This window comes from Hypanus sabinus, chromosome 1 (genome assembly GCF_030144855.1).
Source record: "Hypanus sabinus isolate sHypSab1 chromosome 1, sHypSab1.hap1, whole genome shotgun sequence".
In the NCBI taxonomy this organism is placed as follows: Eukaryota; Metazoa; Chordata; class Chondrichthyes; order Myliobatiformes; family Dasyatidae; genus Hypanus; species Hypanus sabinus.
This window is the reverse complement of record NC_082706.1, coordinates 188,687,745-188,702,161: the sequence shown is the minus strand read 5'-3', so window position 1 is coordinate 188,702,161 and position 14,417 is coordinate 188,687,745.

Here is a 14,417-nt window from a genome sequence, read left to right as displayed (position 1 = left end):
CCTTTGCCTTCCACAGTAGCCTGGGGTACATCTTATCTGGTCCCGGTGACTTATCCAACTTGATGCTTTCCAAAAGTTCCAGCACATCCTCTTTCTTAATATTACATTCTCAAGCTTTTCTGCCTGCTGTAAGTCATTCCTACAATCGCCAAGGTCCTTTTCCATAATGAATACTGAAGCAAAGTATTCATTAAGTACCTCCGCTACCTCCTCGGATTCCATACACACTTTTCCACTGTCACACTTGATTGGTCCTATTCTCTCACGTCTTATCCTCTTGCTCTTTACGTACTTAAAGAATGCTTTGGGGTTTTCCTTAATCCTGCTCACCAAGGCCTTCTCATGGCCCCTTCTGGCTCTCCTAATTTCATTCTTAAGCTGTATATCTACAAACATTTGTAGAAACCCTTAGGATTCTTCTTGATCCTGTCTGCTTGAGCAACCTCATGCCTTCTTTTAGCCCTCCTGATTTCTTTCTTAAGTGTTCTCTTACATTTCTTATACTGCTCAAGTACCTAATTTGTTCCTACCTGCTTATACCTCCTGTGTACCTCCTTTTTTTTCTGAATCAGATCCTCTATATCTCTTGAATACTAAGGCTCCCTAAACCTGATATCCTTGCCTTTTACTCTGACAGGCACATACAAGCTTTGTACTCCCAAAATTTCACTTTTGAACACCTCCCACTTATCAGGTACTCCTTTGCCAGAAATACCCTGTCCCAATCCACACTTGCGAGATTCTTTCTGCTACCATCAAAATTGGCCTTTCTCAACCCAAGGACCCGTCCTACCCTTTTCCATAATTACATTGAAACGAAAGGCATTATGATCACTAGATACAAGGTGTTGCCCTACACAAATCTCTGTCACCTGCCCTGTCTCATTCCCTAATAGGAGATCAAGTATTTCACGCTGTCTTGTTGGGACATGTTCATACAGACTAAGGAAATTTTCCTGAACACATTTGACAAACTCTAACGTATCTAATTCTTTTACAGTGTGGGAGCCCTAGTTAATATGTGGAAAGTTAAAATCACCTACTATTACAACTTAATGTTTCTTGCAACAGTCTGCAATCTCTTTAATTTGTTCCTCTAAATCCCATGGACTGTTGGGTGGTTTGTAGTATAGCCCCAGTAACTTGGTTATACCGTTCTTGTTCCTCGCTTCCACCCCTAAAGCCTCATCAGACAAGTTCTCCAGTCTGTCCTAACTGAGCACTGCTACAGCATTTTCCATGACTAGTAATGCCATTTCTCCCATTTTAATCCCTCCTGCTCTATCATGCCTTAAAAGAACAGAGCCCTGGTATATTGAGCTGCCAGTCCTGCCCATCCTGCAACCAAGTCTCACTAATGGGTACAATATCATAATCCCATGTGTTGATCTATGCCCTGAGCTCATCTGCCATACAAGAGGGTAAACACTGTTCCCGACAAGTACTAGTTGGAACATTTTACACCCCAAACCAGACTTAAGACCTCGCTGTCAATCTGTGTGTATTTTTTTTCTGCAGTGGTAAGTGAGCGTGATGCAAAGGCCATGGGATGTTCACTTCCATCAGTGATCTACTTTCAGTACTGGGTTGATGATGAACTTCAAATCACCACAGATCCTGACAGACCCATTTTTCTAGGCTATTGGGACCACTAGACAATGAAGTCTCTCTATTACAGACTGTAACGTGATAGGACAGCAGTAGATGCAGACAGTTAAAACAGCCACTCCAGGAGAGATCCGTGGTATCTGCTAGAGATTGGCAGATGCAGCTCAAGGGAAATCATAAGTTAATTGCAATCCACCTCTACTACAAAAGCAACTTTACAGTGATCATCTCTACTTGGCAGCTGCATCAAGACTCTCATCTGAAACTACTTTTTTTTTTCTCAGCTATGCCTTCTGTTGCCTTGCCTCGCCTCATTCTAATGTTATTCTTTCAGTTCTAATGTAACATGAGGAAAACCATGTCCATTCATCTCCCTAATTTTTTTTTACTGTTAATACAGTTCTGTGCCTTATTGAATCTGAGAATGAAGAGAGATTTGTTAGAGGTCTGCAAAATTATGAGGATATAGATAGGGATATTTAAGCAGGCTTTTTACAATGAGGTTAGGTGAGAGCAGAACTGGTGTTCATAGGTCACGAGTGAAAGGTGAAATATTTAAAGGGAATATGAGGGGAAACTTTCACTCAGAGGGTGGTTCAAAAGTAGTGAATGCAAGTTTGATTGTAACACTTGAGAAGTTTGGATAGGTACATAGATGGGAAGGGTATGGAAGGTTATTCTCCAGGTGCAGGTCAATGGTACTATGCAGAATAACAGTTCAGCATGCACTAGATGGACCAAAGGGCCTGTTTCTGTGCTGTGATTCTATGATTATATGATCTCAGCCCGGGACTATCCCTTAGAGATGCTGGTTTCTACTTACCAATGAAATTTTCAGGAAATGAGGTAACACTTTCTTTTAATGGAGATAAACTAATTTTCCATTTAAAAACTCATTAAATGGAATACGGCCCAAACTTTAAAATTTTAAATGAGCATTTCTTAATGATGTGAAAACAAATGTATGCGAATCTTGGCATGGTCTGAAGTGCTTGTTTATGTTTTGTATTTTTCTATGACTCTATGACTTTAATCACCTATCACCTTCTAGCTAGCTTCCTTCCCCTCCCGCTACCTTTTTAATTTGGCATCCTCGCCCTTCATTTAGTCCTGAAGAAGGGTCTCAGCCTGAAGTGTTGACTGTTTATTCATTTTCATAGATGCTGCCTGACCTGCTGAGTGTCTCTAGCATTTTGTGTGTGTTGCTTTGGATTTCTGGCATCTGCAGACTTTCTTGTGACTATGTATGAGAATAATGTACCGTTATTTATTACATGGGCATAAGAGTAAAGGAACTTGAAGGAGGCAAAAGGTGATGAAGATATTGCCAGGACCTTATAAAGCATACCTATCACATTGAAGGTATGACTGCTTTCTGTTTTCTTGGCTGCTCTGAAAAACTCATAAATTTCTTATGACATGATGTGTATTGCCAGAGGCATCATTCACTGTAAAATGTTTTTCTTTCTAGTACACCAGGATCATTGCCCTTAGATCATTCTCACGTCTGATTCAGAATCATATTAATTCAAACCATGCTCTCATGGCTTTCAAGAAATTGAAACTGACTCTCCACTGTAACATGGAAAATGTGCTGCATTGTTGAAGTGAGATGTTACATTGCAATCCTGACAACCCTCCATTATGAATGTTGCATTACATGAACAAGGGCAAGAGAGTTAGGTGTGCATCATACTCAACATTTATTCCTATTTCAGTTGCTAATGACATTGCTGTTGGTTGGTACTCCATTATAGTGTTCTATTACCCATCATTTGAACAATGATTACATTGAAGGACTAATTGGTCAAAAATAGCTGAGATGTTTTGAAATATTCTATTTAAAATGTATTTTATTTATTTTCATTTCCAGGGATGTCATATGTTGGATTCATTATTTCTATATTTCATTGAATGATATCTAAAATATGTAAATATACAGTAGGAACTTGATAATCAAAACAATGAAGTTTTAGATGCTGCGTAAGTCAAATTGATACAAAATAACTGTCCTGTTATATTTACCTGCTGTATCCATTTTCCCAGAACAGTACCAATCCACCTTTCATTACAAAATAATCTGGTGAAAACTGTTGGGTTTTGTAACTCCAGAAACTAATTGAAATTAAAACATAGGAGCCAGGATATTTGTCTACTTTGTTTTCCTTTCCTTGGTAAGGCCCTCACATATAACGTGGTGACATAATGACGTATGTCATTCATGTACTTCTTGCATGTAACCCACAATGAATTATGTATACAAACAAAGCTCAATCAAATAATATATTGACAATATTCCTCAAATAATACTGAAATATTAAATACATTACACTATTCCATGCTTAGTTACAAATTCCAACTTAATATAGAATGCACCTTAACTCATATATGTAACATATTGCTGTCCAGTCATCTTATATATACTGTATATATAGTATACTATATAATACAACTACAATATAGACATACACAGCATAGTAAATTTTAAGTTGTCCTATGCAGGTCTAAAGATTTAGTTGCTATGGAGGATTTCCTATTCTTGTGGGTTAACATATTTCCTGACGAGGGGGGAGGGGGGTCATTCTGATGGGCAGATGAGACTTGTGGCTGTGAAACAACCTCAGTTTCTGGACTCTCTTCTGTGATGGTTGCAGGAGTTGACTTTGGGACAGTAGCAAGTGGTGCTAACAGCTCTGGACAATTGATTCTGCTCTCCTCAACTGATCAATGTCACATCTCCAGATGACATCAGACACAATGTCCACTGTGTAGAAGAGTGGTCCAATCCTGTCTTCAATCTTTTCTACCTATTTGTGATCATCTTTGTAGTTCCTTGCCAGGACTGCTTATTCAGGAGTGTAACATCGAGCCTTCTTGCTTGAGGAGCCCTCAATGTGTCTCAGATAGTTGTCCTGCACACTCCTTCTGAGTCAGGGTTTGAGGAGAACCAAATGTGCGCACAAGGAGCAACCCAAGAACAGAATAGATGGTGAGTTGTTGGTTGTGGAGTGTGCCACGTTACGACACAGAAGGAGGAAACTGTCAAGCTTCTGATTCACTGTAATGTGTTCTGCTGACATTGCTTGCTGTGCACAGTTTAGGCACAAAGAACGCAAAGCTCATTTTGGCTGGTTTGGTTGGAGCAGTTGAACTTCACAGCAAACTCTAAGCTTTTTCCACTCTTTGCACTCAGCAACACTATATAGAATCTATAATAGCAGCATGTTAAGGAAAATTCAGCAGTATCAGAATGCCAAATGCAAAGTTTGTTATGGCCTTCAGTGTTTTGTTTCTTTGAATACCTGATTCTGTAAAGGACAAGTTTTGTCATAAGGCATTATTTTCAGCTGTAGATGAAGAGTGGTGAACCAGAAATAGGCACTGTCAATAAACAAAAGTTAGGAAATTGGTTGTTGAGTAGGCCTTGGAGTTCAAAGTTCTAAGAATGAAGATAGTCTTATTTAACTTGAGAGGTTGTATGATGAAAAGGAGGTGGAGCAAATGGCAGGAGAACTGAGCTATATTTGCAGGGTAAGAAGTAGTAAGTTCCAAATGTAGAGTGGGATTCATTCAGGTCATTCAGATAAACAGTCCAAAAACTGGTTGAAAACTTCAAAGAGTTGGTAGCTAGATTTTCAGCATACATGTGGAAATATATTTTATATTTGTGGATGTTCCAAAAATGGAGTGGCACAGAGTTGAGAAAGACAGGGTAGATTTTGGAAGGAACAAGAGTTAACAATACAGAGGATTGAAGAGAAGAATGTTAGAAATACGCTGATGCTTTTTAAAAGATAAAAACAAATCCAGAAAAATAAACCATAGTGGTGAGAAACTAAGGTACAGTATCAGATGAGGCTGGTGTGATCAACTGTGACAAATGGTTGAATGATAATGCATTATATTGTTGCCAAGGTGGGTTCCCACAGATTCTTGATTTGATCAATTTTGACATTGTTAAAGAGATAGAAGCCTTTTTTTTTATTTAGGGTTGATGATTGCTGATGAAGATCACTTTTAAGAACAGATAGGTAACTCTTGAAGAAAATATTGATAGAATGGAGGCTAGATAGGCAAGTTTGGTGAATAGCGTTTGGGAGGAGACTGAGTGAGCAAGGACTAAGTATGGCAGTGGAGTGATATTGAAACAAACCTTAGGATAATGTGGCTGGGTGGTGGCACTGGATGCTATCAGTGATAGTGTTAAGGTAGATAATTGTAAGGTTTTTGCATATTGATGTTGCATGTACAGAAAATTTTAACTCAAATTGAGTAGACAGCTACAGCAACTATAACTAACCAAACAGTAATAGATAAAACATATGGAAAGTATTAGTGTCAAGAAAACATTATGAAAGAACTAAAGAACTAACTTTAGCAGAGTTAAATTGTTTGAGTTAATAATTTTAAAAATTAACTTGTCATAAAACTAGTATTCTGTTTTGTTGAAAATACACAAACAAAACAACATGGCAATGCTCTCAATTCAAACATTGGCAGCTGCTGGAGAAGGTCATTGTCAAATGAAGGACTGTACAGGTACTGCATCACTTGTGTTGTAACAGGAGCTAACAACTGCAGGACTTAACACGTCCTACTCCAATCTGTCATCTTCATCACCCGGACTGCAAAATGGCAACAGCAACACAAATGCCACTACAGAAATTTCGAAGTCATAGATCCCAAAGTGAAAATTCTAATAATCAGCACCTCATAAACAACACGAGGAGATCTTCGTAAGCTGGAAATCTAAGAAACACACAAAATGCTAAAAGTGCTCAGTAGGCAGGTAGCATCTTTATAACAGAGTAAACAGTCAATGTTTTGGGCCAAGACCCTTCATCAGCATCTTGTAATATGGAGATATGGACAAGCTATTGTATGTATCTTGAAGCACTGGAGAAGTAACACCAATGCAGTCTCCACAAAATCTTCTTGATCCATTGGCAGGATAATGAACTAATGTTGGTGTCCCTTCCCAGGCCAACTTTTCCCAACACTGAGGCTTTGATTGTGCTCAATCACCTCTGATGGGTGGGCTATGTTATCTGCATGCACACTTAACATCAGTCTCCTGAAACAAGCACTCCAATCTCAGTCACAACAAGAGATACTTTGAAGGACAAAAAAGAAAACACTTGAAGAAAGTTCCTTAATAAAAAAATCATCGCTGACTCACAAGAGTCCCTATTCAACAACTGCTCAAAAACGAGAGGATCTGGAAAGACATTGAGCCTCTTTTGAACATGGAGGCCATACATAAACAATGTGTTAAATAATTCATTCACTCTGTTAAGCACCAGGTGGCCAACCTAAGGCAGTGAATGGCTGTGGCTCCCATATACAACTTTTCAACTGCCTAAGACCTCAGAGAATTGATATGGAAGCAAATTTTCCTTAATCGTGTAAAACTGCCTGAAAAGAAAAAGAAAGAAGTGAATGTTGTCTTTCCATTTCCCTCAGTAGATGCTGCCTGACTCAGTTCCACCAGCTCCTTTGTAAATTATCCATCATCTGCAGTGTCTTGTGTGTCCAAGTAAAGAAAAGTAATGGACTGTATTTGTGATGGCTTAATGGATGAATTCCTGTAATTCTTTTCACTTTAGTTGCCATAACTGAAGCACAGCAAAATATACGATAAACAGAAGTTCTGCATTTGCTTATTATCATCTCCTGTACAAGATCAGTCCTTGCTGTGGCTTGGATTCAACTTATTACCAGTTGCAGCATGTATATTTATCAGCTCCTGGAATAGCTGACTAATTGCCTAAAACTATGTTGAACACTTAAACGCCCCAGGATGTATTACATGTCAGTGGCAGGAGCTGTTGTGCTGCAATATAGAGAAAGTAGAATTTAATGTGCCTCTAAGAACAAAAAACATTAAAAAAACACAATAAATATAAATATAAAAACTATCCTATAAAATGCAATATGCAAGTAACTGCAGAACAGACTCGAAGGCCTGTAGGGTAAGATAATGAGTGACAGATGACACATATTGTTCATAATAGAAATTGTTCTACATAATTCACAAACACCGTCATTGAATTGTGTACACTGTTAGAGATGCTATCTGACGTAATTATGTCACTATAAGGCGACTGCTTTTGGTTTGTTCTTAATGGAAGTAGGGGTTGTGACTTTTGTTAGGCACATAAAACAACTCTCACAGGGTTTATTCACAAAATTCTACATTGGAGACTTCTCAGTACACCTGTTCCTTCCTCCCATTATGTTGTACAGCACTCTTGGGTTCCAATTGATCTATGTTCTACCTCGTTCGTTTCTGTCCACCATGATGTACATCAATACCCAACTAAGTCCCCTTATGCATTTCTGTATTTTTGAATGGGGCAAAAATACTTTTATTGCAGAAGGAAAGAGGAAATCTGAATGTATTTCTACAGATCAGCTTAAACCAACCCACTATGACCTGGTTGGTTCCACTACCGTACCCCTTGCATCATATCAGCACACACAAAGTACACTGCTGTGGTCAAAGCAAAACATACAACACGCTGGAGGAACTCAGCAGGTCGGGCAGCATCCGTGGAAACAAGCAGTCAATGTTTCAGGCCAAGAACCTTCGTCAGGACTGAAGAGGGAGGGGGCAGGGGCCCTATAAAGAAGGTAGGGGGAGGGTGGGAAGGAGAAGGTTAGTAGGTGCCAGGTGAAAAACCAATAAGAGGAAAGATCGGGGGTGGTGGAGGGGAAGCAGGAAGGGGATAGGCAGGAAAGGTGAAGAAGGAATATAAGGGGAAAGCACTAAGTGTGATAGAAGAAGGCAGAATGATGAGAGAGGTGATAAGGCAGCTGGAGGAGGAGGCAGAGTCAAACTGGGATGGGGGAAGGGAGAGGGAGGGAATTACCGGAAGTTGGAGAATTCAATGTTCAATTCAATGTCAGCACATCCCTGGATGAGCCTGATGTACCTGCTATTACTCCAACTAAGTGACATAGGACCCGAACTGGGTAGCTCATATAAGCTCCAGTCTTACAATGCTGGCTTTGGTGAATTCTGGGAGAGGTGTGTAATGGGTGTGGTAATGGATGACAGATGATGCAAATTGTTCGTAATAGAAACTTCTACATAACTCACAATCATTGTCATTGGGCTGTTGTGTTCACTTTAAGCAACAGTGTCTGACTTAATGACATCAGTGTAAGGCAACTGCTTTCAGTTTGTTCATAATGGAAGTGAAGGGTTGTGGCTTTTGTTACGCACATGAAATGACTCTCACATGTTTTATTCTCAAAATCCCACAGGATGAATGTCCTAATTCTGCTCCTATGTCTCATGGTCTATGTCTTATGTGACTGTATGAGTGTGGCCTTAAATACTGTACATAAGATTAGTTTATAGACATAGACTGATTTTATGTACATAAAGTGTCACTAGATGCAGATATATTTGTACACAGGGTGACTGACAGGAATGATAAAGGGACAGAGGGGCTCTTAGCAAGAGGAACTCTTCTAGGTAGCAGCAGGACAAATGAAAACATAGTAGGGCAGTAACTGTATCAGTGTAGGTATGAGGTGCGGAGTGTAAGTGTAAGGTGACAATGCATGGGGGATTAGACATAGGAGCAGAATTAAGCCATTCAGCCCATCGAGCCTGCTCCACCATTCGATCATGGCTGATTAATTTCCCTCTCAGCCTCATTCTTCTGTCTGCTCTCTATAACCTTTGACACCCTTACTAATTAATAAACTATGAAACTCAGCAGCTGTCAGTGGCAATGAATTCCACAGATTCATCATCCTCTGGCTAAAGAAATTCTACTCTTCTGTTATAAGACTATCAAATGGTTGCTTAATACAGTAAGATGGACTCTTGACCTCATAATACACCTTGTTATTCATAATCTGCAGTACCTTGCTGTGATCTTGTAATGTGTTGTTTAGCTGCATTGCACTTTCTCTGTTACTGCTATACTTTATTTTGCTTTCTGTTATTGTTTTCCTTTGTACCACCTCAATGTGTTGTTGATATAAAATTATCTGTAAGGAGAGATTGCAAGACAAGTTCTTCCACTGTACCTCAGTACATGCGACAATAACAAACCAACTTGATAATTTAATTTTGTATCATTACAAATTTACTGATCAAGTCTTATGCATTTGCATCTAAAACATTTTTATAGTGTAAATAATGAATAATAAGGTTCCCAACACTGACCCCTATAACACACTATTAGCCTCCATTCCGAAGATCAGCTTTCAACCAGGAGTCTCAAAGTTCAAAGTAAATTTAATATCAAAGTATGTATTTTCCGAGATCTATTTTCTTGTAAGCATTCACAGTATCACAAAAAATACAATCAAATCAATGAAAAACTACGCAAGCAAAAACTGACCAGCAATGAATGTGCAAAAGAAGACAAAATGTGCAAACACAAGAATAAATAAATAAATAATACTGAGAACAAGAGTTATAAAGTCCTTGAAAGTGAGTCCATAAGTTGTTTTCAGTGATCAGTTCAGTGTCATGGTGAGTGACATTGTCCACACTTGTTCAGGAGCTTGATGGTTAAAGGGCAGTAACTGCTCCTGAACCTAGCACTATGGAACCTAAGGCTCCTGTACCTCCTTCCTGATGATAGTAGCAAGAAGAGAGCATGGCCTTGGTGTTGGGGTTCCTTGATGATGGATGCTGCTTTATTGTGGCATTGCTCTTTGTAGATATTCAGTGGTGTGGAGGCTATTTTTAAGCTTTTCCTTTCTTGGGCACTTGTGTTTCCTTACTAGGCTGTGATGCAACCAGTCAAGGCTCTCTCCACTGTGCATCCATAGAAGTCTGTCAGGGTTTTAGATGATATGCTGATTCTGGGAAAACTTATAAGATGGTAGAGGTGCTGCCATGCTTTCTTTGAAATGGCACTTGCATGCTAGTCCCAGGACAGATCCTCTGATATGATAATGTGCAGAAATTTTAAGTTAATGACCATCTCCACATCTGATCCTCTAATAAGCACTAGCTCATAGACCTGCAGTTCCTTCCTCCTGAAGTCAATAATCAACTTCTTGGTCTTGCTGACTTTGAGTGAGATATTGCTGTTGTGGCACCATTCAGACAGACGTTCACTGTCCCTCCTACATGCCACTTCATCACGTCCTTTGATTCGGCCATCAACGGTAGTGTTTTGCCATCAGCAAACATAAATGTGGTGTTGGAGTTGTACTTAGCCTTACAGCCATAAGCATAAAGTGAGTAGAAAACCCTTGTAGTGTGCAGATAGTGATTGTGGAGGAAATGTTGTTGCCAATCTGTACTGACTGGGGTCTTCATGTAAGGAAAGCAAGGCCTAGGTCTTGGAGCTTATTGGTTAGTTTTGAAGGGATGATCATGTTGAATACAGAGCTGTAGTCAATGAAGAGCATCCTGGTGCATGCATCTTCACTGTCTGTATGTTCCAGAGTTGAATGAGGAGTCAATGAAATTATATCTGCTGTTGACCTGTCATGAAGATAGACAATTTGGAGTGGATCCAAGTCAGTCCTCAGGCAGGAGATGAAATGTTTTAGGACCATCCTCTCAAAGTACTTCATCAAATGAATGTAAAGTTCCACTGAACTTGTCATAGATCTATCTTCCATGGCCCTCTGGAATAAAAACTTCCAGATTCAGATGCCTAAAAGAAGAAATTCCTCCTCATTTGTCTCAACCAAACATTGCTTTATCCTGAGCCCATAACCTCCTAATTCTTTGTTCTCCTCCTCACAGCACCGATCCCTGAAAATCATCAAAGAATTTGGAATGTTTCATAGAAACATAGAACATAGAAATCTACAGCACATTCGGCCCACAATGCTGTGCTGACCATGTAAGCTACTCTAGAAACTGCCTTGAATTTCCCTACCGTATGGCCCTCTATTTTTCTAAGCTCCATGTACCTACCTAAGAGTCTCTTAAAAGACCCTATTGTATCTGCCTCCACCACTGTCACTGGCAGTGCATTCCCTGCACCCACCACTGTGTGAAAAACTTACCACTGACATCCCTCCTGTACCTATTTCCAAGCACCTTAAAACTATGCCCTATCATGTTAGCCATTTCAGCCCTGGGAAAAAGCCTCTGGCTATCCACACCTTTCAAATTATTTGTCATTCCAATTCCAATTCCAAATACACTAGAAGAGAAAGTCCAGCTATCATCAACCTGGTGTTCAATGGTATCACCATTACTAAATTCCCCCACTAGTTCATGGCATCTATAAAAAGCTACCTGGGGTCATTTTATTCATATGATACTCTCCCATTATGGAACTTCACAATTAAAAAATCAATTTAGGATTTTAGGGCAATGCAAAGATTACAAATTTATATTAATGCAGGCTCTACAATATAATTTTTAACAGCTACTTCAGGAGTAAGAAAAGAGTCAATGAACACATTATGGATGAACACATGTAATTTACATATGAATATGCAGACTTAGTACAGATTTAGTACAATCACACCAACATGTCATGTAGAATAACAGAATCTCAAAGATTCTCTACTTCAGGGCAATTTACCTGAATTACAATGATTTCAGCAGCATATTTGTATTTATAGAAAGGCAGATAGATGTCATCATCAGATATGTGTGCCTCAGGGAATGTTATCTGGAACAGATGACAGAGGTTAATTGGAAAACACTGAACATGGGACCTAGCCTTCAGTTTCTAACCAACCTCCTTAATGTTTAAAATACAAAAAGAGGGCTGAATTTGGGGTTGGGTGAGGGTGTTCAGGTGCTGTTATAAAATCAGGAAGAATCAAGACCATAAAATAAAGTAGCAAGTTTAGAAATGATGAGAAGGATATGACAGGAACCATCAGAATATCTCTCTCTCTCTCACACTCACACTATTGCACTTGCCCAAACCTGCATTTGCTAAAAGTATTGTATGCGTATGCATGTGTGCATAAGTGTGTATTGTCTATATACACATGTCTGCCCAAATGTGATCCTGGAACTCCTTGCTAGTTAATCAAGCTCTCATCCTGTCAAGATGCAGACGAGGTGGTGTGGAACACCTGTGTGGCGCAGTAGCATAGCGATTAGCATAACACTATTACAACACCAAAGACCCGAGCTCAATTCCACCGCTATCTGTTGTACATTCCTCCCATGACCTGTGTGGGTGCTCCAGTTTCCTCCCACATTGCCAAGAGTTCGGGATAGGGATAATAAGTTGTGGGCATGGTATGTTGACACCAGAAGCATGATGACACTTGTGGTCTACCCCTAGCTCATATTTAGATTGTGTTGGTCATTTCCATGTACATATGATAAATAAAGATAATCTTTAATCTAATCTAATATTTAGATTTAGTCTATGTTAAAATAATTCATACAAGGACATCTTCCACTCCTCAGAACTGAGGTAGAAATAAGTCAACTTCCATCTCACTGGACTGCAGCAGAAAAGCTTAAGAGTATTAGCACATTAACAGTACACAAATAACCCATATCAAGGGAAAAATGGTAAATTGTAAAAATTAAAGACCCTATACCTGAATACGGAAAGCATCTCTAGAAGATGGAATGGACTGAAAGCACATATTGAGATAAATGAGTTTGATTTAATAGTATCTAGATGAAGAGCCTTGGCCCAAAACAATTGTTTATTCCCCTCTATAGCTGATGCCTGACCTGCTGAGTACCTCCAGCATTTTGTCTGTGTTGAAACAACAGTTATTGCTAGTATTAAATATTCCAAGGTTCGTGACATTTCATGGGATCAGATGAACTGGAAAAAGATGAGATGGCCACCTCTATTAATAATGAATAATGTAAGGTCTATAGCAGATAATGATGTTGGCTCAGAAACCGAGGAAGTAGAAATATTGCCGATCCAAAAATATTCGTGGACAGAATTTATAGACATTCTAATATCAGCAGTAGTGTTGAATAGAAAATTAATGAAAAAAGAGCATTTAGTAAAAATTTAATTTTCATAAAATTCAAATTTGCGAAGGTAGTTTGGAGGGAAAGCTTAGGGAGCATATCTGAAGTAATTTCCTGGAACAACTAGGAAATGGGCTATTTTAGACCATCTCCAGTATAATGAGACAGATTTAAACACGGTAGTCATTTCAGAGTAAGTGATCCTCTGTGGCAATGTGATCACAATGTGATAATGTTTTACACTGAATTTTAAATTGATACAATTAAATAAAACCGATTATATTGATAATATAATTTGGCTAAGATAATTTGAGGAACTAAATTAAAAGGAATGTCAATAAAGATATTGGAACATGTATATAAAAAGGTAATAATTTCAAACAAATTAAGAAATTAAAACAGTTAGAAAAGTGATCCATTCCTAGCTAATTAAGAAGTTTAATGATGATATTAGTTTCAGAAACTGAATCGGGGTTAATATGTCATGAAATATGTTGTTTTGCAGCAGTAGTACATTACAATACACAAAACTTATAAATAAAGGAGACATTATTAAAGATGCCAAGAAACATAGTGGTCCAGATTATACTGAACTACAGGCATGAGTTCCAAAGAGAACCATCTGCTGACAACATTGTGTGGGTTACAGCATTCCTAAATTCCTGTACATTGCAATGCAGAAATCCGCAATACACTGGAAATCAGATGCCATTCATACCCATGCAAGTGAGGTCAATACTGAGTCCAGGATTGGGGCTCTGTTATCCTAAACTAAAGAATCAGATGCACTTTGAATCTTCTCGCCAAGCCTGGACGGTGTTTGTAGCACTATTTTGAAAAGATATTCTAATCCCATCAAACTGTTTGTTAAGGTCTCTGATCACCAGGGGCATCTAACAGTAGAAGG